Raw genomic sequence first — 27,088 nt, 5'->3', positions numbered from 1 at the left:
CGAACAGTAATTTTTAACTTTAACGACCGGGAAGCTGCTTTGATACAATTTGGAAAACTTTTATTATTTCGTGTAAGTACTTAAAATTCTATGTGCGTACCAAATAAAAAGTGTAATGAAAATTTTGTTAAAGGTTGCCCTAATTTGCATTCTGATTGGAAAAAGGGAATTAAATAATGATGTTAGTTGATTGGTAGGCTATTTTTAAAAAGTGCTGGAGTGGAGACCACGGACAAGCAAGCGCAGCGTCGGACGTTCACCAACAAGGTGGACAGACGATCTTATAAAGGTCGCCAGAAGATTGCTGGATGCAGGTCGCCGTCAACAGGCATCTGTGGAGATCTAAGGGGGAGGCCTATTTTCAGCAGTGGACGTCCCATGGCTGAGATGATGATGATGATGATGAGGCTACATAGAGCTCGATTTTTTTCTCATTTTAGCAAGGACTGCTTTGAACATTGTTCAGTTTATTTATACATTTTGAACATACATAGCGCATCCGGCCGTGCTCTAGCTGCTATATTGGGCTGACAAAGTGTAGTCTCAATATATAACATGTCATCAACACGAAAGAAGAAGAAGTATGTGCTAGCTATGAGCCGCGTTAAGTGCAAGTATTTCTAAAAATAAAAATATCAAAATTAAAACCAATAGGCAAAGCTTTCAGTTTCAATACTGAAATGTTCTAAAATATTTTCTATCAAAGCCATTCATTTCGGTTGAAAGCTAAACTACTAAAATCAATACAAATATCCTGGAAAAGCAATTGGAAATACTCAATCGAGTGGTCACGACTGAGCTAGCCAATTAGTGAGGTGTGTCGAAATCTGTCGGAGTTATCGCACGTAGCACATCACTAGTTTTATATAGATTTTTTTTGAATACTAGGTTCAGACTGATATGTCGTTCGTAAATATATTTTAAATTAAGTAACTATCATATTATAATTCAAATTGTATAGATTATCTTAATATGATTTAATAATATAAATACAAATGTCATTCGTAATGGTTGGAGAATTGATGCTGGTGATGAGAAAAAAATGTCTTTTTGTAATACACTACGATGATTTCTCACATTCTCACATGATCCCATGACGACAAAGCGGATTTCTTAATTTGTGAAATAACAAGGAACAGAGGACCACTACGGCAGTATCGAGTTTATTTTGTGTATACGGTTTATTAAAATACAATATTAATGTACATGAAAAATATACAGTTTCATAGACTAGCGTGATAACAAACATCCGAATCTACCAGTCTTTGAATCGAATGAAAATGTTGCGGTTTGTTATCCTCTGTTTAAAATACGGATTCAATTTAAATATCATTAATGATTAAATTTAAAATACTCACAGTGAAGTATACCTATATTAATTGAAACTTTAATTATTCATACGTATCGTCAATATATCCAAATATTACCTACCCAACTTCTGAACAAGGTTTCATATAAATTGTACTAATTGCTTCAAATTTTTGCTGATGACTGTACACGTACGAAACTAGACGGTTTTAATTTGTTCCGTCGGTTTTATACTAAAGTTTTGTTCCCTGTACGGTAATTATTCGTTGGACTATTACGGTGGTAATTGCCGGACGAATTTTCTGGCCGGTACTAGCCAATCAGTTATGGTAATGATGCGAGCGATGCGATTGATTGGTCAATCAGTGTGTGTAACATCTGTTTTTGCGTGTAACGGAATGTGCATAGTTTTATTGATAGATTTAAAGTATTTATATATTTTTTAAAGTTTTATAAATTAATTAAACAGTTTGATAAGATATAAATCTTACTAATAATTATTAACAGACTGATTTGCGCTTACTGCTGCTTGCACGTTATTATACATATGACGAGTATTTTATTAACAAAAACCATTTTTGCTAATACACTAAGTAATTATAGGTAAGAATGAGATTATAGGAAAACTTATTATGAGTCGATAAAGATGTAATAAGTGGCATGTAATGATTAGGTTGGTAGGTAATTATTTAATGAGTATTACAAGACACTACCACTCAAAATAACTATAACGTTACTGTACTAAAACACAACTCCATTTCAAAACTTCGAACAGCACAAACAATAACATTCAACAAACATGCACACAGTTAAAACGTAACAAAACAAAATGTTCGTACATACGTACATACGTCACAAACCAATCCCAAGGGCGCTCCCAAATAACATCACTAAAGTTATCACACGATTCGTTGCGCTCGTACTAATGAAATTAACCCCCATTTCGGACGGAATGGGGCATGGAGTATGTAGTTGAATAGAGGTTGCAGTTTTGTTTTGTCACTGTGGCATGTTGGAATGTGTTGTTATTTGTATGGGGTAGAGAATATTGAGATGGTAATTGCATTTTTGTGTAATGTTCCTAATGCAGCAGGAAGAAGAAGTTTTTAATATTTAATCTTATCTCTTAAAGATCAGGTTTATCATAATTATAGCCGAGTTCAAACTGTATAATAAATCGCAAAGTTTTAAAATGCATTAATAATATTAGCTACGAAGCTTTATTTGAAGTCCTTATATTTATTGGCGCACATGCATAGGTATAGATTTTTTATGTTATTTAAACTTGGCTCTCATTTCACATTCATTTTGATGGGATTTAAAATAATACTTGCTACTTTTATAAATAACTTACACATTTTTGCGTCCATAGCAAACAGTTTAAAATCTTCCGCAAACAGCTTACAAGAATCGTCAGATGAATTTTTGAATAAAATAATGTAGTGATTATACAAAACTGCTATAGAACAGAATTACATACTTTCAACTTGAACATACAAAGTTCGTACTCTGTAACTTACCTACTCCAGTAACGGGACGCTGTAAGGATGGTAATGAGAACAAAATACTGGTAATGAGATGTTCGTTACAACATACGTGTTGGACTGACTGTTGTTATTAACGGAATGGGGGCACATAAATGTTGGCTTTGTTGCCTTGTGATGCCTCTATAAGACGGTAGTTATTTTCTTTCGTATCTTGTTACTATGTGATATTATATCTAGTTTATAAAAAAAAATTACTAAAGATACAACCTTTCTTGGCAGTTGGGTAAAAAGGCCAGGTTTATTCAGATTACAAAAAAAAAACGAAAAACTTTAAACTAAAAGACATACTTTTTTGCAAAGTCGGTAGAAAAATTGGAACCTAAACGTGTTTATTAAATGTTTGTGGTAAAATAACGTTGTAAAAATGTAGTATTTTTGTAATTAGAACAAAAAAAAATACGTCACAAAACATTAATAATAAAATACCTAAAAAAAATTAAAACACTCATCAAAATAACAAAGTGAAACTATAAGTCATTCCTTTTCAATATTTAGCCGCCATCGCCGGCTAATAACGTTGTACTTAATCGTAAGCTGTTATTCTAAATTAAGTCAAGATGGTGATGAGTAGCTTAAATATGAATAAAAGAGAATTAATTACTAACTTAGATGCCGTAAGGAAAACAAATATTCAACGTTTGAATAACAAATTAGTTTGCAGGATCGTGTGGGAATAAGGCGGTTTACACACTGAGTTGTGGCACGGCTTGACGTTATATTTTATAACTATTTACCCGACTGTGAGCCGTAAAGGCAGGTAACGTTTTCATCAGTCTGTTTATGTTTTAATTGATTTTGTTCGTCTCAGTACCTAATTATTTATTTTATAACATATACATTTGGCATTGTTGAACTTAAGTGTATATTAATTTATGTATTATATAGAAGCTGTAGATTGTATACTTTTGACTCTGTTATGCTAAATCGGGGTACTAAATACATAAAAAAATGTAGCTTTTCTTGTGACCTATGTGTGACCAGCTTAAAACACATTTTTCAGATTAATTAAGTTAAGCCTCGTTTGGACGTGAACTCAATTCATGATCGTCTCGGTGGAAGAATCTTTGTATTATTATTTTTCTTTCTTAGAATTTTACATCTCGCTTTGTTTGCTTTTTCTAAGTTAGTCTCATAATATTGCTAGAAATAATTAAGATAAAGAAAACTCGTAAATTAAACTTATTAGTAATGTATAACATTTCAATAACAAAATAAAAGATTTTATGGAAGTTACTTTGTAAGTATATTTATTTAGTTCTTATAATATATTTTACCTCAAGAAAATATACTAAAAGATAAATATACTGAAGAAAATATCTGCAGTAAGAAATTCCAACAGCGAATTCCCAACACTCAATTTCCCCATTTACCAATTTCAGATGGTTTTCAAAAACTTCCAAATGCACGCCATTGTTACGTGCTCCATTCAAAACTAGGGGTGCCAAATTAAATATGAATTTCCCTATTTTGATCCCAAAAGAAGTTATTCTAATCTCTCTTTGGAAAAAACTGATCCATTAGATCCCTTTCAATTTGGTTTGACGCCTTCATCGCTGAGATGTATTGTGTCCATTGGGGAGGAAATAATGTAATGGATTTCTACGGAAAATCCATAATTTTATTGGTATTGTATTTTGACGCTATTCCAGATATTAAAATGGGGGATTGGCTTAAATAATCTTGGGAGTGTAGGCTTTTTTGTGAGACGTCAATCATGTTCCAATCTGGTAAGTGACAAATAATTTTTGTCAGGTCGGCTAATTGAGCTGTTGACAGTTTAATAAAGTGATTACTTATATATTTATTTAGGTAGAAATTCTGGGTCATTATATTTATAACGTTTAGTCCTAACATTAAATATGTATATCAGAAAAATATTCAGAGAATGGTCTTTTATTTATTGTACTTAGTTAAATAGTTGCAAATTTATTTTGTCATACCTTCAACACAAATGGGGAATTTAATATTGTAGGTCCACAAATGACTGAAAAATCTTACTAATTTTAGCGAACTTTAATAAATTAACACTCAAACCCAAAACTCGCATAAAACGTTTCTCCCATAAATTCACAAAATAACAAGTTTCAACAAATCGCACCGCAGAACGACATTTTCTCAAAGCTAATAGTCCAAGTACCTATAAGGATAGTTTTAGACAACTTTTCGACGTCATTCTGCCTCACCAAGCGAAGACAAAGAGCTCTTGAGAGTTCCCTAAGTCTTCCTCGAGTATTAAAGTCAAACCGCCGAGCTGAAAACTAAAATGCTAATAGCAACTTTAATGACTGCTGTACAAGTTATGTTATTCTTCGGCCGTAGTTTTGGCGTTATTCGATAAAGTTTGAAGACATAACACTAACAATTGGGTTTGCGTTTGTTATTTTTTTAAAGTAATGTTAGGTATTCTTTTTTTGAATTCTTGTAATTAGTGCTTTCTGAGACGGTCGGCTTTTGTTTAGTCTGCGTTCATAAAGCTGGAAGAGTTGATTTATTATCAGTTTTTAGGGTTCCGTACCTCGAAAGGAAAAAACGGAACCCTTATAGGATCACTTTGTTGTCCGTCTGTCTGTCTGTCTGTCTGTCTGTCTGTCAAGACCCTTTATCTTAAGAACGCGTGGACGTATCAAGCTGAAATTCACATGAAATACTCGGGTCTATTGTCCCTTTAGGCTGTGAAAATATCAAGCTTCTAAGCCAAGCCAATCAAAAGATACAACCGATTATGTCGATATTTTCAACAAATTCTCGACACTCGCAAAGGAATCAAAACCTACAGGGTACTTCCCGTAAACTCAGAATCTTGAAATTTGGCATGAAGCATTGTTATATAATGCAAATATAGGAAAAATTGCGAAAATCTCATTTTTTTTTGTTATATAATATAATAAAAATATTTTAATAAAATGAAACTTACTACCTTATTTCTCACGAACGAATAAAGGTACCAAATTGAAATTTATACCAAATACCTAGGTCTATTGTCCCTTTAAGCAATGAAAAAATCAAACTTCTAAGTTAACGCGATCAAAAGATACAGCAGTTTTACCAACACCTTAGACGAATTTCCGTCACACGCTAGGGAATCAAAACCTACAAGGTACTTCCCGTGAACTCAGAATCTTAAAATTCGGCACGAAGCAACGTTATATAGTACAGATAAAGGAAAAATTGCGAAAATGATAAATTTGAAGTTACATAAAATATTAAAATATTATTTTTGCTTACATGACATAATTTTTTTTTTAATAATTATAAACTTACTACCTACCCTTTTTCACATGAACGCGTAGAGATATTAAAGTTTTGAATAAAAAGTGAAATTCATATCAAACACTTCTTAAATATAATGGCCTCTAAACTGTGAAAAATTTTAAATCATTCAAAGGTCATTGGGCACCTTAGTATGAAAACCATACCCACGGCGGATACGAACGAAATATAGCACAGTATAATGATAAAGGCTCTGATTTACTATGGCATTAGTCGCATCAATGTGAACCATGGGAATCTAGAGAAAATCAGGTGTAAACATCAAATATTTTCCTCATTTCAATGGGGAATTTAAACGACCAAGTTTGACGGATTTGAGAAATCATTTCTTTGTAGTGAAAGAGTATACTCGCCGTTTATTTCCATTGTCATCAGGTCAGGATCTGATGATGGAAATCCTGAGAAATCGAGGGCAACTATCAGAAATTGTAGGCATGCATAGGATTAAAACTTGATTCTCAGATGTATGTCTGGTGATACTATCAAACAGTGAAGGTTTAGAGCTTATCTGATGATGGAGACGTGAGAAAGTCGAGAGAACTCGGTATGTTTTAGTTACGTCGTGTTTGGGCTTATATTATTCGTATTGACGAGAACTTTTCACAAAAGTTAAAAATAAAAACTTTTTACAAAAAAAAAAACAACTTCTAAAACAACAAGAAAACTGTTTATATGCATCGGTCTAGATCTCGGTGGTTAAATAAATATAGATGCATCCTCTAGACACCGACTTCTAGACCGATGCACCTAACATCTTTTTAATTTCTTTCTTGCTTTTGTTTTCTTGTTGCTTTTTTATATGTTTGAAGTTGGATTTGTTTGTAAAATGCTACAAAATAAAATAATGCCGACTTTATAAAACAAAGAAAGGGACAGAATTACACTTTTGTCAAGGCTCTAGAAACGTAAAGCCAGCAGCCCCGAATCCTACTCTCTAGAAGTCGTTGTTACAATTCGACAGCTACAAGTCGTCAGGCGGTTTCGAAAAAAACCTGAAACTGGGGCTCTTTAGGTGATTAATCCCTCAAAAATAAAAGATCCCATTCCTGCAATGGCTGCTTTAACCCAAGTTAGTAGTGAATTCTCATCACCTAAAATAAAATAAGCTCCAACACAAGGTTACGTTATAAATTGTAAAGGAGTTCCCATAACTATATCTGATCTTAGCTGTCGATCCCACAATGGCAGTCAAACCTATCTTTGTGGAAAGTCTTCGCCAATACGAATAAAATAAACCCAAACACGTGGTAGTTGCAACATACCGTTCGGGAGTTCCCTTGACTCTCTGAAGTCTCCATAATCAAATCAGCTCCAAACCTTCACTGTTTACCAGTACCCTCAAAAATACACTCACATGTCTGGTTATGACTCGATGCGTGCCTACAATATTCAAGAGTTGCCCTCGATTTCTCAGGGTTTCCAGATCCTCATCAGATCCTGGTCATCCGGATTGGCACCTTCCTTCTTTATGAAATGTCTTTAACAATAAAAACTAGCATTGCAACCTGTACAATCCTCTGAAACTGCTTGTCTTTTATATTTTTCAAACGATCCTGGACATTCGTCTCCATGGAATTTTAATAAAATATTTACATTCAAAGAAACGTCATACCATTCTCCACGATTTAAAACTACTTTGATTCATGTCCGCCACTTTTTACAAAGCGGGTCAGATATGCCCCATGACCTTTAAGACATAATTAGTTATTTTCAATCAGATTTCTGAATGATGACTATAAAATGTTGTATATAAATAACTTCAATAAAATAACTTTTACAAGATACTGGCCTACTATTTTAGTTATATTATAAAATAAAAAATATTAACTATTTTGACTCTCACGAAATTACCATAACTATGATTGTTCTAAACTGAACGGTTGGCGCGAAACTCACTTTTTATCTATACAGCATTTGTACGGAACCCTCGGTGCGCGAGTCCGACTCGCACTTGGCCGGTTTATTTTTGTTGTTGATACTTTATACTTTTGACCTGACATTTTCACTTTGACTTTCACAACACTAACTTTCACTTTACATTTCGATTATCCTTATGTTTACAAACTAGAACTAAAACAAAGCTATTTTATTATACTTTAGTTAGATCTGAAATGAAAACTATTTTACTTTCAACCCTCATCACGGTCACCTTCACGTTCACGGCTCACCTGTACATCACACGCAGTTCCTCAAGACAGGCTGATCAAAGGGTGCGTAAAAAGAAACATTTGCTAAGATCACCGAGACGGAAGTGAGGCCCTTTGAGAGAAGATAATAACGTTTCAGACACAGACGCCGGGACTCTGCCTAGGATTTGGTGAGAACACTATTACGGGAGTGTGCGATATATTGACGAGCGGTTTTGTGGTCAAGGGGTAGTTTGGTGAAGATCTATAGTACCAATCACTAGTGGTCCCATCGCGTGAGGTTAGGTGTATTTGCTCCATTATAATGATATCTTCACTAGCATAAAATTCTAAAAATAAGATAGTTTTAGACAGAACCTATTTCTTCAAGTTGAAATTAAAGAGAAATCGTGGAAGCGACAATTTCGATAACAAAAAAAACTTTACTACTAATGGTAGGAAGATTACATACTATCAAGTGCTAAACAGTTCTTAATACATAAATACTGCGTTTTAGATGTTAACTATCGGTTTGATTTGATTCACTTATTAAAACATTGTGGATTTGAAATACCTCACTCCCAAAACGCAAAATTACAGTAGTTAAAGTCGCACATGCACCTCCAACTACCAGAATAGCCGCCTAGAAGAGAAATCGCACCAATGCCCCGGGACAGACCGGCTTTGTTCTTGCGGATTAACCACCGCGCCTTATCTACCCCGGACTTATCGCGTACCTCTGACCGCGATCGCTTCACTATCATCCACAGATATAGTTACCGTTATCTAGTGGCTTTGAATATCATTTTACGGTTATTATTGAACTGATTTTGTAGGAACTCGGAAGGGTACTGACAAGTTATGGATTTTTGGAATAGTGAGGAGTGAATTTTGAGGTCGATTGACTTTTGTTTTTAAACGGTATTTAATGTAACATGTCTAACAGCCAGTTTCTTCTTCATCAAAAGTTAAAGCCAAAGTAAAAGTCAAAGTAATGTCTAAAGTAAAAGTAACGGTCAAATTCAATTTTTCTATTAGTTTTGCTGTCACTTTAGCCTTGAAGAAACGTATTTGACCGTTACTTTTACTTTAGACATTACTTTAACTTTTGATGAAGAAACTGGCCGTAAATGTCTATATCTACTGACTGACTGTGATTTGGAACCCAAAACCTTGTGTCGAGATTATAATTAAAATGTGTAAGAGTCTTCGCCAGTCCACTGTCACCTATGCGTATAAAGATAAGACTGCAATTTTGAGAAAAAAATTAAAATGGTCACGCGCAGTTCTTATTGCTTGCTAGAGCGAATAATTAGAAGAAGTATTATGTGCACACGAGTGGAATCTCGTCTTTATGCACATACAATCAAAATTAACTAGAAAAATGCAATGCATTCTGCCATTGAATGCCGAGAAAATAATATTACAAACATGCTTAAATAATATCAAAGGCTAATTTATTCTCTCATATAAACTTAATTTAACTAGTACTAGGAACGAACTTAGTATACAGCGTAAGATAATTGCTCCGAATAAACACAAACAGATCTCAGTGGCGTGCACTTGGAGAGGCCTATGTCCAGCAGTGGACTGCGATAGGCTGATGATGATGATGATGATGAAACACAAACAAAGTCGGCTATTTCAAAGCTAATGAAATGGAATGTTTATTCGACTTATTTATATTTATACATATAAATAAGTACAAGGATACAAGTATTTACAGGCGTTCGCACTAAATTATGGGAATACGATATTCAGTTTTAGCATTGGTAGTATCCATTTAGTACCTAATAATATTATAGGAATATTTATGACAGGTATATTCTCTCATTTAGTAGTAGGCTAATTTATAATTGAACAGCGAGTCTCATTGGCTGTGAGTTTTTATTAGAAGCTGAATAAAGCGATTGTAGGTACTCATTATTCTCAGAAATTAAAAAGAAAATGACAATGTGGATTTGAAAGAAACCGGCGTTTATAGGCGTTAACTTTAGAGGAAATTATTCCCTTGTACAATAGGTTACTTATGTAGATGCCTAATTTTCCAAAAAGTTAACAAACAGTCGTTATAACACAAATTGCACCTATTTAAGGGTACAGCCACACTTCACAAACACCCTTAGCTTCAATAGCTACCTACACCAATCTTGTCATAACTTCTTACAACCAAAGTTTTAAGGGTCGTACTAAACACAGCAAGTACAGTCGAAACCTCAAATCCCTTAGGTAAAACTGTAGTACAATACCCCGAATTACATACATACACGGAGCAAGGAGAGATGAGCGGAGATGTCATACTCGTAATATGGTGCAGGTAGGTCAAGCGCCATCTCCTAGGTCAAATGTGTACGGTGGGCACGAAGAAAACGATCAGTTACGAGTTGACTAACGAGGCGTTTTCTGTTTTTTGAGACATCTGTCAACGATTTTTGGTATTACAAAAAATGCTATCCATGTAAAAACAGTAACGTTCCTCGTTCCCCGCTCACCCAATTTTTAGCGCGCTACTTTCTTAGGCGATTTTATATCATACCAGCTTTCCGCCCGCGGTTTCACCCGCGTCCCGCGAGATAGCTGCTTCCCGTAGCCGGATGGTGATGGCTCATGTCCTTCTCCCGGGTCCTAAGCTATATCCCTTCTAATTTTCAGCTTAAACGGTTCAGCCATTCTTGAGTTATAAAATGTGTAACTAACATAGCTTTCTTTTATATGTATAGATAATTCATTCATATAATTTTAGTCATTTTGTTCTCCATGCATACCTATCATATGTACAGTCGCGCTCCGTATTCACATGCGGCTAATAAATCATGCGAGTGTGGTTAGCCTACCAGTTTCAATTTAACTTTTGGCCCAACCGTTGCTGTAACGTGACGTCATAAAATTGGAAGTTCCATACTAAATTCGTTGTGCGTCAATGTTTTGTGAGGTTTTGTGTTTCTAGATAAATGGTTGTATTTATAGCTAGGGTTTTGTGTTGCAAGTAGAGATGTAACTTTTAGTTAAATGAAAAAGTTTATAAATTATTTTTTTTTTCAGTTTGAATTAACATTAACTTTAGGCTTGAGGCCACTAGTTTAAAGAACTAGCCGGACACATATTTGGTGAATTGAAATCTTCATAAAAATTGTTCTGTACCGACTAGATACAACCTGTATTCTATCTGGTAGAAACTCTTATCAAAGTAACAAACGTACGTGCCTATAAATAGTATAAAAAATGAAATAAAAAGGCTTTTACAAATAAAAGATTTCCGGAATCATCTGCCGACTTCGTTAGCTCAGCCTCGAACATAAACTGTGGGCCTTGAAAAAACATGATAGCACTTTGTTTATATTCCTAGTACCTACATAAAACAGTCAGCCGAAGTTTTTTCGGTTTGCTATCACAAAATATATTTTTACTTTTTTCCTAACATCGAAACCGACAACAATACGGGCGGACGTACAGTCGTCTACAAAAGTTTTGAACTTTATTTTTTCCAAGAAATATTTTATAACCTTGTTCAGAAAGAAGGTTTGTGATTGATTTGGTATCTTATTTCGTCTAAATTGTATTAGTTTCAAAAGGCAACTTTTTGCTTATTTTTCAAATTAACTATTACCAATGTTCTGTAGACAGCGCGACAAATGTAACATTTTACAAACATTTAATAAAACAGTTTCACTATAATTTACCACAACCCTTCCGAGCACTCTATTTTCAATATCCGTTTTTCTCCGCACACCAAAACCGAACTACACGCCAAAAAACAACCGCGTTGGGTACAGGCGCGCACAAAAACGTTACTATACAAATTCAGATTTATGTTGGCTTCGGTGTATCGTGCGCAGGTAAACAATGGCTAAAAGCCGAAAGCCGCATCAGAATTAAGCCCATTACGGTGGGACCGCAACAATCGGACAATGTTTCCACTGTAATGCACCGGCCGGCCGCACCGTACCGTCGCGTCGGTCGGTGCAACTGCGTCTGATTTTCCGACTTCTGTTAACCGATATTTGAATTAGATTGGTAAACAGTCCTGTTTGGGTAGCGGGTTTTGGGCAAATAATTGGGTTTTTGGTTTCCTTTGAGGGGTTGGTGTTCTTTGTTAAAAGTTTAATTTTGTGTATCTAAATTAAAACTCTATAATACATAATCTATCACAAAAAATGATATTTATAAACTTTCTTAAAACCGTCTAAAATATTTATTAGTTATTTCTGGAAAATAAAATATTAGTAGGTAGTCCTGTCTTAACACAAAAATAATTAAAATTAAATACGTCAAAACAATTACCTAAAACCTAAAAACACTTCCTAAATTCCTAATAACAACACCCTATCAAGTCGTCGAAGCGTAGCGCTACGGCGTAGCAGCTACGCCGTAGCGCGGCTGGCCATGACAAATTGAGCGCGTCTCCAGTGTCGTATCGTTAATTACATGCTGTAAATAGCCAACTACAATTATTGTTAAGCTGCACTCCGGCGTATGCTTTACCAGGTTATTTTGTTAGGCTGTGTTGCTACTAATTAATTTTAGTGTTTAGCTTTTTGGGGGTTTCGAAGGTGGATATTGTTGTGGTGTGATGTTCAGTGTATGTGATAGGAAGTGTATGACATGTGAATAGTTGGACTTTTTTTTAACTAGTATTTTTTTAGGTATATAATATACCTATTGTAAATCTGTATGTTATGGATTTTAATTGCCTGAAAATAAATAATATTTTATACAAGCTGTTAATTTGCATCCGTACCATATTCAAGGACGTAATTATGTTAATGATTCTCGACCCAAATCAACAAAAAAAATTGGTACGTATTTTTTTTTTCAAATTCCGTCAATGTCATCTAGCCAGTAAACTTGACGCGTGTGTTACTGGCCTTAAAACCGTGCTGCGCCCTCACACAAACGCAACCACAAAGCATACGCAACGATCACTCATAATGTTCATTCATAAAATTGGATTACTTCTGAAATACTACGACATTACAATGACAAAAAAAGCAGTGCATATTAGCTATTTCCCGTCAACTGTATTTCCAATTGATTATTTATGTATTTTATGTCCTCCTCCTGAAATATGGCACAAATGCAAATCAACACCTTGTGTAAGGGAAAACTGCTTATCTAAATAGTGGTACTTTGAAAAGCTTTTTATTTTGATATTTTGTCCTTATACCTGAGCTACCATTTACATATTACGTTAAATAAAAGTTTAATTACTTTTATTGAAACAGCATACAAGTCAAACACGACAAGTATCGTACTTAAAAAAAAAGCTCACACTTTCACGCCTTCAAAATCAAAACAAACATCATCCTCCGAGCCTTTTCCCAATCATGTTGGGGTCGGTTTCCAGTCACTCAGATTCAGCTGAGTACCGGTGCTTAACAAGAAGCGACTGCCTATCTGACCTCCTCAACCCAGTTATCCGGGCAACCCGATACCCCTTGGTTAGACTGGTGTCAGACTTACTGGCTTCTGACTACCCGTAACGACTGCCAAGGATGTTCACTGACAGCCGGGACCTACAGTTTAACGTGCTATCCGAAACACAGTCAATGGTGTCTAAGATATACTTAGAAAGTACATACAAACTTAGAAAAGTTGCATTGGTACTTGCCTGACCTGGGATCGAACCCGCGCCCTCATACTTGAGAGGTTGGTCCTTTACCCACTAGGCCACCACGACTTTACAAAATCAAAACAAACAATGAACCCGAAAAACTCAAAAAGACATTGATGCAACAAACGTCCACTTATTGATCGAACGGGTGTGGACTAAATATAAAGTTCAATAAAAGTCCCCCAGCCAGTCCCGGATTTATCGGCTAACCCCATGTAAATAAATAAACTGGAAGACCATGCATTTCTTATGAGCACAGCGGGTTAGAAAAACTATCGATTTGTACAACGATAAGTCCATCGTTATGATTGACGTTCACTTTATCTTTGCTTTTTTGGTATCTGATGTTCATTTGTTTTATTTTTGTGCGGGGTTAAGTAATTTGATTGGCAGTTTTGATCTTTATTTTGTCTAGCTGTTGCCCGCCGTTCTATCCACTTCCCAGGCCGGGATAAAAAAATATCTGGGCCTTTCTCGGACTATCTGTGGATTAAACATTTACATCGGTTTTATAGTAATGGTGCGAAGGAGCGACAAATATACATAGTTATTTTCGCATTTATATTATTAAGGACATCCAGATTAAATGATTTATTTGTCTGAGCAGAACCGTCCGTAAATCAAATGCGTAAGCCCCACTTGCTTGAAACTTGAAGTCACCTGTAGCGGGGAGCAGTCTACTATAGCAGTCTAATATAGCAATATTTGAATGAAAGTGAAGGGTAATATTTGCAAGAAACATTCGCACCAACAGAATTAAAAGCTCCCAAAAGTAACATTTCTCATTAACAAAAAAGAAACATACATCACAGCACAATACTGCTTCTAACAACTTTCGACATTTTAAAACCAACATTTACTTAGAGCGATTTATCTAAGTCGCGGGTTCAATCAGATTAAAGTACATTTAACTGTAGGTAAAAGTTCAATTTGGGGAAAACCGGAAAAAAGAAATATGGCGACGGTAGTAGGGGGTTCAATTCAATCAGTTCCCTTGGTACCTTGGATGTGATTTGATGGGACTGTTGAAAAACGAAACACCTATGTGTTGAGTATTTACGTAAGTAGGGTGTGTGGTGCAAGATACGGTACTGCATATGAAAATAGATCTCGAAGTGTTTTTGACGTTTTGTCAAGAGATTGAGGCGGATACTAAGTTGGTATATCAACAGCATTACCGAGAAGTACCTACAAAAAAATTAAAACATAATTAAGAGCAAGTCTTTGAGAGTGTCCTAAATGTTAGTTTTAACGGTTTATATTACGACTTTTTTTTAACGAATATGAAAAAAAAGTCTATGACTCTGTAGGGTTTCATAAGCTCAACAGAACTAAAATGACGGTGCATACAAGATGACGTTGCATATCACTGTAGTTTAAGAAAACTTACGTCTAGTTGGCTAATGGAACTCCTATGTTGGTCTATAAGAACCAGCTATACGCTAGTACAGCACTTCTGAGGCCGCTGCCTCGAATTTTGCGGGCAGCGGGGCGGCAGCGGCGGCGGCGCGGGCGGTCACCGTTTGACTGGAGCTCACCGCTCGTTGCCCGCTCCCCGCGCCGCTGTATTGGATGGCCGGTCCATTTGATTATACGCGTAAGATCCTGCCGCTCCCGCGCCGCCGCCGCTGCCGCCCCGCTGCCCGCAAAATTCGAGGCAGCGGCCTGAAGGTAGTGAGCTTGGTCTAACTTTATCACTTAAATATGGTGATGTGGCATTTATATTTATTAATTTTACTTGATCAGTAAATGGAACATGGATTTTATTTTATGAAACGACAGAAAACTTATTTAGTATCTAAGATTAGGTACCTATAACAAAACGAAAGACTTACGTTTTTAAATTATTTTTTATTAATTTAATAATAAATCTGTCGCACTAAACTTATCCAAAAATCCAAACATAGTTTAGTTTTCCTGATGAACTAAATGTTATTTAAAATTAATTCGTTACAGATGACCTACAATCTCTAACACCTGTTAAACCAAGCTATTGCATAATGAAAGCACCAAAACTGGCTTGAACACATAATTATGGCTGGGTATCTAATCTTTAATTCCTCATAATTTACATGATTTGCCGCAAATAAAACCAAGAGCGGCTAATATAATTACAATGTTTTTGTAAACGGACAGAATTTATTTACATATTTGACTAGCCCATAATATAATACGAGGTTTAATTTTTATTTTTAAGTTTTTTGACCACATTTAAAAAACAAAACTAAAATAAAAAAGTAATTTGAAAAGCCCAAAGTATTTTCAGGGATAAATATATCGAACCCTCAAACCTGTATACAAATAACAAATAAACTTTTAATCGAATTAATCGAAACAGCTGAGTTTATCGAGAACTCGGATCGTTTGATAACTGCGGCTAAAAGATCGGACATCAAAAAGGCGGATCGTTGCGGCTGGTCGATTTGTCAACATCATTGTGGTTATCCGAATGTCGTCCAAATAAATTGGATGGGGTTTAAAGGTGACTAGATGTACTGTTTAATAAATGACTTCTGGTTTTATTTGTCAATATCAAAGGGATTTTTGAATGGTTTGGATTATACCCCTTTGAATATACAAATGACAATATTTTTCACGAAACCACAACCTACATAATTTTCGCTGCATCTTCATACGTAGGTAATATTCTTATTGTTTGCCACTTTATGAAACTTACAGTAGGTACATAATGTTTTTGTAATGTATCATTTCTAATACCATGAACATTTAAACATTCGAATTTGTACAATACTGTGTGTCTGTTTCTCATTCAAAATGCACACTGTACCATTGTACCTACTAAGCATTCGCCGAAGCAATAATCAAGTCTAACACTTTTTCCATCCAACGTGTTGTAAACACCAACATCTTAACACCAGTAACACTAAAAACAAAAAAGCATCATCGCCTGATGTTATTTTGTTATTGGTAAAGACACTACATAAATACAAAAACGAAAGCCGTCCAAAACTCCCCAGTATCGTCTCGCCACCAAAGGGTTTGGTACCGAGGGAGACTACGTGGTCTAAATGTTTCAGCTCTGCATTTACATAGCACATAACGTGATAGCTGCACCATGGTGAATATTTATTCATCTGTCGACTAGTTCGCTGTTTGGATAGTCAAAGGAGTTTGTGTTTGTGTGTCTGTATGTGTGACTGTTTGCTTGTGTTTGTTTTACAAGAATTGGGACTGGTTTTATTCGTTTAGTAACATACATCAGATATATGAAAAAATACAACACCATATTAATGCCATCTACTGATAGTCGTATATATGAGAGAAATAAAAATACAACACCATATCAATGCCATCTACTGATAGTCGTATATATGAGAGAAATAAAAATACAACACCATATTAATGCCATCTACTGATAGTCGTATATATGAGAGAAATAAAAATACAACACCATATTAATGCCATCTACTGATAGTCGTATATATGAGAGAAATAAAAATACAACACCATATCAATGCCATCTACTGATAGTCGTATATATGAGAGAAATAAAAATACAACACCATATTAATGCCATCTACTGATAGTCGTATATATGAGAGAAATAAAAATACAACACCATATTAATGCCATCTACTGATAGTCGTATATATGAGAGAAATAAAAGCTATGAATATTATTTGAAGATATTCTATTAATTTATTTATATTTTGATCTCGCAATCTGAAAGATAAAATTAATTTTCTCCGAACTGACCCAGCTTCATTGTAAGAATACCTCCAAGAATTGAAGCGTTTTTCTTTAAATCCCATTTTCTAGAAACTCTCTCAGGCTAAGTAAAGAAATTAATTCCATAAAAATACAATTTATTCAAGATTCTACTTACCTGCTCATAAGAATGCAAACAAACTAGTAAGAGCAAGCGACTTCAACAATCATAAAACACTTTACCGATTCGAATCGATTTATAACAACCTATCGATTATCCATCTTTAAGATTCAGCACCGAACTATTCGGTACTTTTCTACAAAGTCGTGGTACTTTTTCACGTACCAAGAGCAGCTGGTGCATCTTACATCGGTTCTTTGTGCATTAAGGCAGCTATACCTCACTTTGTTTCCTTCATTCGCTCCTAATGGCCCAAAACGAAGGTATAGTACTGGGGGGTCCATTTGTGAAGCGTAGAGTAGTCCCTGAGGCAAGGAATGCATTTGACGGTATCAGGTGTCACTTTGGATAGTATTTGTAATGGTGCTTTTTTTCCGACTGCTGAAAAACATAATGTATGCATTTTTTGTGTGTATGTATTTTTATGCATAAGTCGTAAGTATCATAAGCCTTGCTTAAAAAGCTTAAGCTTTGCTTAAATACAGTTTGTATGTATCGCAGGATTCTTTTCGTTATGACGTCAAGATTTTGAATGTGTAACAGCAAGATTGTCTATGAATTAAACATTTGATTGAAATGAAAGGAGAGGTACGTCTTTGAAGAATGGCAAGATATAACACTTCAATATTATAATCTACTACTTCTTATAAGAACAAATGAATATGAACACTACCCAGTACCCATCACAAAAAAAACATAAAACGATCACCTGCCTGCACTTAAGAAGTACAAAGTAGACAGTATTAAAATGTCGTTTTCTTTGTAAAGCCGGCCGGTACGTAGATAGCGCCAGTGGGCACCGGGGTGCAATGAAACGAGTGCTATTGCCCATTCGTAAAGTTCTCAGAGTAAGGCCCCAAGATATGCGAGTTCTAGGAGTATGGATTAAACAATGTACAATTTGGTTTTGTATGTTAAGGACAGAAGAGAATTGGTAGCATTGAAGAATTAAAAATAAATAAAAAGGTTAGAATTAGATTTTGTACATTTTACTTTAAGGGCATATTCATTTGTTTCAAACTAGTTATTTTGTCCTCCTTGGTTTCAAACCACCAAAAAATTTATATTGAATACAGGAAATTAGAAAACTATATACTTGTTTCAAATTTTCTTGTAAAGATCCGTCTTTCATAATGTAAAACTGCGGTGGTAAAGCAACTTCCTCAATTTAAAGACAGAATAATTATTTGATTTTAAAAGCTTCCGTTTTTATTTTGCGAATAATACAACAGTATCTTCCAAACCGCTCTACAGCTTATTCATACCTCTTTTCAGTAGGCAGTAGACACGACGTTACGATACTTCTGGGAGCGGTGATGAAGTTCAGCTTATGGAGGACTGTCAGTGTCAAACTGCCGCTTTGAGGACCGAAATCTGTAAGAATGGAACGCGACTTTTCTTTTGTGGGTCAAAGTTTAGTAGAGGTACATTTACATATCTTAAAAATTATGTTTGGAACGACGCAATCTTATTTATTTTTGACTACTTCGTATTTTGAATTACTTGATTTTTTAATTAGCCATCTTGCATGATAAAGTTGGGCAATCAATCTCGATTTTTTAGTTACATTTTATTTAATTTGGAACCGATTTAAGTTATAAAAAGCAAACAGCTAGTTCTAAATATTTTTGGTAAATACAAGGTTAGAAGCAAATAATTAGGTATAATAGGTATTATCAGGCTAGCTTGCTATTGGGGGTCACTTATATTACCTATATTCCCTTTATGCACCATCACTTTATGACCATTTTATTACTATCTGACATGAATAAGTTAATACACGTAAATGCCATAAAGTCTTTTCTCCGCCTAGACGGTCCGACACTATAGTGAGATGTAGTTACGAGTCACCTATTTCGTAAGATGAACTTGTAAATACTGTCGTATTATTAACAACATGATAAATAAAATATTTTCAGTTTTGGAAGTTTTGATTATATAATATTACTCAACTATGCCAAAAGCCTATTACCTTACAAAAGATCTAATAAGTTGTGTTCTTAGCTTTTTGAATATGGTGTTAATTTTTATGTTTTGTATAAAGTGAAATGACATGTGAATTTCGTTTCTAAATACCTGTTGTAGGACTATTTATAAAAAAAAATACTTTAAATTTGATTATATGGGAAATAAACACAGCATTTTTATTAGTTTTTTTTATCCTCGAAACAGTGGATATCAATATCAATGTCTTCAGTCTTCAACAACACCAACTACCATATTTAAAACAAAATCCCATTGAATTTTACAGGGTTATCCCCAATATTCCATCAAGGGAGTTATCATAAGTTGGTCCTTCATAAGCCAGTCACATTAGTGGCTTACAAGTGAAAGCTTTCCGTTTCTAAGGCGACCTGTAATCGGCTTTCTGACCCTTCCGTACATATAAATAGTTTGTGATATCTGTTACCTACCGTAAAAATATGGAAGTGGTCTGTTTTTGTTTGGAAGTTCATAAGTAATTGTGGTAAGTAAGGTACTTTTATGAATACTTATGTTTATTGTAGTGATTTTATATTATTATCAATATGAGTTTGGATTTGTTTGTTAATGCGTGAATAGGTAAGTAGGTGAACCGATTTGGGTGAGAGTTGATATGGGAGTATGTGGGGATTTTCTCGTTAACCTGTGTATACAAGCTGTTGATTTGCATCCGTGCCATATTCAAGGACGTAATTATGCTAATGATTCTCAACCCAAATCAATAAAAAAATGTTTTTTTTTTTTTTTTTTTTGCGGAATTTCGTCAATGTCATCTAGCCGTATTTAATCTTGACGAGTATGTTACTGACCTTAAAACCGTGCTGCACCCTCACACAAACGCAAACACAAAGCATACGCAATGATTATTCATAAATTTCATTCATAAAATTGGATTACTTCTGAAATACTACGACATTACAATGACAAAAAAACCAGTGCATATTAGCTATTTCCCGTCTACTGTAATTCCAATCGATTATTTACGTATTTTATGTCCTCCTCCTGAAGTATGGCACAAATGCAAATCAACACCTTGTATAGTAGTTCTTTAGGAAAGCAGTTCAATTCGCAAAAAATATAGGATCTAAAAAAAGTAGATCATAAAATTAAAGGTAACTAAAAAATTATTTAATAAAGCAAAATATCTGCATTTTTATTCATCTTGATCTTGATCTCCTAGTAATTCTACAAAATGACAGTAAAACCTCTACAGACGACATTTTCAGTGCAAAGATTTCGATGCACCGTGCACTTGTGAATAACGGGTTAAGTGCATGCCACGAATTTAAATCGCGCTTTATAGTGCTATGAATTTCACTTGTAGATATTTTCAGCTTGATAATATTTTATGGAGGTTTTTAAAATTAGGTGTGGGTATTAAGTGGGCGATGTATTTTTTGTATGCTTATGTATTACCTTGTTAAATGGCCTGTTCTGTTAGATATAAGCAAGTGAAAATTAAACTGATTATTATAGATTAGTAGCATAAAAAATATGCATAGTAAAGCATGGATACATATGCATATACTAAAATTCGTATAACATTAACTAGTGTCATTGTTAATGAGAAAAATACATCAAAACAAGAAACGGGAAAAACACCAGAGGACCAAAATATAACCTTATAAATATACCTACACTTACTACCTTGACATTTCAAGGTTCACATAGAAGTTTATCAAACCAAAATCCGAAGAAAAATATATAAAAAAAAAACAACACAAAACTTAAGACAAACTCCTTCCTATCACATGACACGTTTCCACCAAGTTTTCCACCGTTCACTTCAGGTTAGAATCAGAGTGAAACGCGGGTAGTTGCCGGAAAATTACTTGTAAATAATAAAGGATGTTCCGGCCTCGAAAACCTTTTTTTTTGTAATGTTTATCTGTTCCCTTTCAACGAGTTTTCTGTGTTGTTTTTTGGCTTTCTATTGTGTATTTAAAGTGGTGATGACGTCGTTTGTTTACGTATTAAATAGCACTAGTTTTTTAAGGAGTAATTGTGATTTGAGGATACAATAATGTTGGGCACAGTTTTACGGGTTATATCAGATCAACCATTACAGATAAAAAGAATAAAAAGGATTCCAACGTATGGAGAATCTCCTTTTTGGGAAGTTGTTAAAAATCCTGGATTCAATTTGGAGACCCTTTGGTTTTTGTGACGTTTTTTCGTCATGACAAACTAGACAAAAACAACGCACTAAAATTTTGATGTCATGATAAAATATTGCTATCACATTTTTCAATTCTATTAGTGACAGTCATTTATTATCATCCACGATACCATTAAATAGCTTATAAGACAAAAGATGCAACAAATATCACATAACCCCATCATCTAATACACATAGTACAGCAGACTTTCCAAAATCATGTTTGCATCTTCTTCCAGGTGTAATCTTGTACGTGAACTTTCCAGTTTATTTTCTCTTCCAATTTCGCAGGAGTGCCTGCCAACGTGTTGTCTGATGTCGGCTTATGCTGCACAATACACGGGCTGATATTACGACCAGCAGTGTGGGAGCGGCCGTAAACTATAACTGTTTGTTGTGCCTTTTGTAAAGAGTGTTGTGATATCGATTGAAGGTTGCATTGAGTCTTTGTTATGTTTTATTTTAAGTTAATATTTTGGCGGTTATGAACAAATGGGCCGTTTAGTATAAAATATATTAAATACCGACACTTTGGCCTTTTCTAGACATTGACAACTCCCTTAAAATTATTTCAGCAGTTCCAGCTCAGTTATAATTGTAAACTTATTTAAGCGTAGACATATGGACATACTTTGTATTTAATATGCTTAAATTCATTTGAACGAATGTGACAAAATATTAGAAGAGATTTCTTAAGAAATAAGCATTACCATTCTTTCCTATCTTCTTTCTTATTATGTGTGTGTATATAAATTGTTAATAAATAAATAAAATACTTGAAACCTCTACACTATTTTATTCCACAAAATCTCAATTCATGTCGAAACAGAGTGTAATAGTTTATTTACTTCCCAATCCGAAACAAAGATAAATTACAAACCCGTGCGTACACTAGCTTAACCAGCTTTTAAGTTTTCTGGCAGTTTCACGCTAGAGCACAACTTCGTTTTTAAAATCTACAAACTCGGCGGCTAGTTCTGTTTACCTTTATTGTTGTTTGAATAATCAACTTATATTGAAAAGACGATCTTCTTCTTAATTAGTTTGTTCTTTGAATCTTGACTTGGACATTAATATTTGTTTACTAAGCCAAGATATTCAGTGGACTTAGTGAACATAGAACAAAAAATACATATAGTGAAAAAAATACAAACGTCAGAATTAAGAACCTCCTTTTTTTGTAAAGTTGGTTGAAAAAAAAGCTAATATATGTAATACTTTGCCTACATCAACAAGTCCAGAAAGAGGCATAATTAAAGGATTATTTCTTTTATTCAATATCGTGGAACTTCCAAAAAACAAATGACTATCTAATGCTGATCTTTCCTACTATATTCTTGAGTAAACAAATAAACTTCAGCTCAGCATTATTGAATAATAACTGCGTACACATATTGTATAAACATAAACAAAAACGTTACATATTAATGAAAGTAAGACAAATATCATATCGTTTCGGTCATAAATAAAACAGAACTATATCTCAATAATATGAAGGCTCTCTTCATAAATAATGTTTCCTCTTATTATGAAGGTCGTAAGTCAAACTTATTTATTCTAAGACTATCCACACATTTGCAGACTTTTAGTCCGCCGATAGTTTGTTTGGACTTATAAAGTAGAAAACATAAAACACGATATACAATATATAAAACAGTATAAAGATGAATGGTAGAACACACATAACAAAGATCAGGTATTTAGCCGGTATCAGACCGACTGGAAACGTTGATTGGAATCCAGATTATCTTAAAAATAAAATGTTGCTAACCAACTGTCGGGCGACTAAAAGCTTGCAGTGTACGGGTAATCTAAGATCCATCTATTATGGCCGTTGTGTGGGTGTACTTTGATAAGCGAGAAAGTGAGAAAGATATTTTGTCAAAAGATTTTTTTGGCAATAAAACAATAAAGGTCACATGTGGCTTAGGATTGTTTTTATTGACGTATTGTATTACTTTGACATTATTTCCTAAAATATATATATGTATGAATATGTAAACTTATGACTCTTGGAAGATACAAACAAAAAATATCTAGTATCTAAGAATGTTAACAACCACCACCTTTCTAGCTGTTTATATCACCATTCTCCTGCCCGCGTCTCAAAATCTTTGTGGTCAAAGTGCTATTTGTTTCTTCTGCTTCATATACTTATTTCTCACACATATTTTTTTTCTTATTCCGTATCCATAACATCTTTTAGACAATCCATCCATATTATTTCTGTGCATTCTTTCTTCCTGTAAAAATTAAGCAAGTTTTACTCATACGTACTTCCTGCAATAAGACGTCACCAAATAATTCCGACACTTATCCAGCAATTGTTCATGTAAAATAAAAGCCACAGCCTCCAAGAGTTGGGTGCGACAGCCGCGGGTCAGTTGCCCGAGGGATGATGAAGGCGAGTAATTTACTGTGTCCCGGTTACACTGTGACAGATGGCCAGTCGTGTCGCATACTCAGGAATGTGATGTGGGAAATGTTAGATTTGAATATTTGGATGCGGTAGTTTGGCTAGTATTCATAATTATCGCTGAAAACTTTTCATAGCAAACAATCATAGCAAAGTTGAGCTGTTTTTTTGACTGTCTAATTTACACCTTTAGCTAGGTACCGTTGTTTATATTTTAGCTTTATCATTTTGCAGTTTAACCAGCTAGGATTACATATACAGAAGCTTTCATATTAACAGGCTTTTTATCAGTACCTAATAATTTGTTTTATGAATTCGGATATTTTGACTGTTTCCTTTTTTAAGCATTCTGAATTAAGTGGCAATTAAATAGCTGCAAATAAGAAATAAACATTTACTTAAGAAATTATTATTTACACTTTACAAAAAGTACATGCAGCTACGTAATCGTATCCAACGTAAAGTACGTTTCGTAGCTTCAATTCAAACGTAGGCCTCATTTACTAAAATATCCGGGCCATCTGCGACCTCATGACTGTTTGAAGATATTTGTCATTTGTGCCGAGCCGTTTTAGGATATTATATTCTTAGATTGCAATTTATTTGAGTGGCTATACGAATTTAAATAGTCTATTTTGTTGTGTTTGTTTTTTGGTGTGTAATTCATGATTGTCTTTTATCATCTTTACGGGATTCTACGTGTCTCTTTCTTGCATTAGTAACAAAACATATTTATAACTGACTAAACTTCACGATTTTAACCAGTTCTGGGGAGAACCACTTTCTGCACACTAGATTATCTATACAGGTACCAAACATTTAAATCGGTTTAGATACACCGGTACTTCAGACATTTTGTTAGCTAGATAGACGGACAGAGAATCATTCGCATTATGTAATATTAGCAAAAGCTCTCCGTTTCAACAAGTCTTATGGTAAGCTTCTACTTCTGCCAGAGCGTCCTAATCAATTATGTGACATACACAAAAACTTCTAAATTCTTACATAGTATACACTTCTTAAACACCATAGGACGTAAACAAATCTTTGCTTACCTAAATACTTCCCCGTTCCTAAAACGAGTGAAAGGAAACGGGTCACTAGGTGCTCAGTGGGCTAGACCCAAATTCGTTATTAGTAGTGACCTCGACGCCTGCAAAATATCGTGCCTTCAATTTTCTTAGGTCAGTATTATCAGGGGTAGTGTCTTATGAGGTTTTAATGCACAGTTACTCTGCCTTGGGTCATGTGATCCCGATATAAAAAGGTTTGTTAGAATACGATGGTTTTTGTTGCTCTATTTTTATCGATGTCGGATATTTTGGTCAGTCTACATGCATATTTCGACGGATAGAAGAATATTGATGACTGTAAACAATTAATAAGTAACAATTATTTGGTATATTTTATGTGCAGCAGTGTCTCGATTACCCGATTCTTTTGTTTGATCCCTGTTTAACAACTTCTGATACGGTACACTCTACCTGATATGGTATATGTAGTATCATTATGAAAAAAATAACGTTATTTAATTTTATTTATTACAAAATATGATAACAGCAATCCATCTGGCACAACAAAACAAAATAAAGCACAAACACACGAAGTCCCAATTCTCTTATTTCCGCCATTCAATAAAAGAGATTTGGATATACAAAATGGAATAATTTCCTGCTTGCGAACACAGTCGAGTGTGAAACTGTTCGTTATTAAAATGCTACTGCGGATGGCTGAAGTAATTTCTGTCGTTTTGTCCTTCTTAAAAGTATTGCTTTTGTTTTTTAAGATAAATCTGTGAAAGCATTTTTTTTACTGTAATTTGTTTGAACATCTGCTCAGTTGAAGTCAGCTTTAATAAGTCGATACTGATATCGCTATGGTATAAATAGATGACATGGAAGACCTACTGGACAGAAGGACGGATTTGACGTAAAAAAATATCTAAGAGGTCAACAGAAGAGCAGGTTAACAGCAGGGTATGAAAAAGATGATCACTTACCTTCGGGCCAAACACCGCAGACGTGAAGGTGCTATGAACTTAGTATCCCATTATTGCATTACTTGCCTTTCTTTTTTGTCAACCCCTATAAAAAAATACATACAATTTATTTCCAAAATTTACCTACCACATTGCCGTCGACGGCAAACGTTCACGTGTTTTCAGTAGACTTTCACTTGTTTATGTCGGCTGCTGGCTATGTGCCATCGCCTGCGTGCCAATTACGAAGAGTGTTCAGCCAATAAATAGTACTGGCTGGCTGGAAAGTGGAACCTGAATGGTTTACCTGATCGATTTGTCTAGCATGTTGAGAAAGGAGTTTCGCTGTTGTTTATGTTTTGTTTAATAAATAGGTCTTTAATTATTTTTATTCAGCTCATTTGCTTGCAGTTACATTTTTGAACCTTGATAGTGGTATTCATCTACGTTTACATATTGCGAGGATTTACATTAATTTCATAAAATGCTGCTTTGGTACATCCAATGGAGGATCAGTATGGAATATAAAACACTGTAGTCTAATTATCCGAATTTTTATGCTTTAATTTTTTCTTTCATCGAAGTGTTATAACTAATTTCCCGTTCTCTTTTGTCTATTCATATAAATTACTCAAAACAAAAGGCATCAACCATAATATCTCTTCATTTCTACGCACTCCCTCAAGCTTAAATACATTGCCTATTTTTACTGTTAAAGCTCTCCTTATTCTAAGGCAAAAGCGACAATGGACGACAAGACAAAATTTCGAACGCAAATTCAAAACGTTCAGTATAGCAACGTCTGATAGTGATGCGTTAAGGAATGCTCAGTGTTGCATTG

Source organism: Helicoverpa zea, chromosome 8, assembly GCF_022581195.2.
Source record: "Helicoverpa zea isolate HzStark_Cry1AcR chromosome 8, ilHelZeax1.1, whole genome shotgun sequence".
NCBI classification, from domain to species: Eukaryota; Metazoa; Arthropoda; class Insecta; order Lepidoptera; family Noctuidae; genus Helicoverpa; species Helicoverpa zea.
This window is presented reverse-complemented; position numbering follows the sequence as displayed.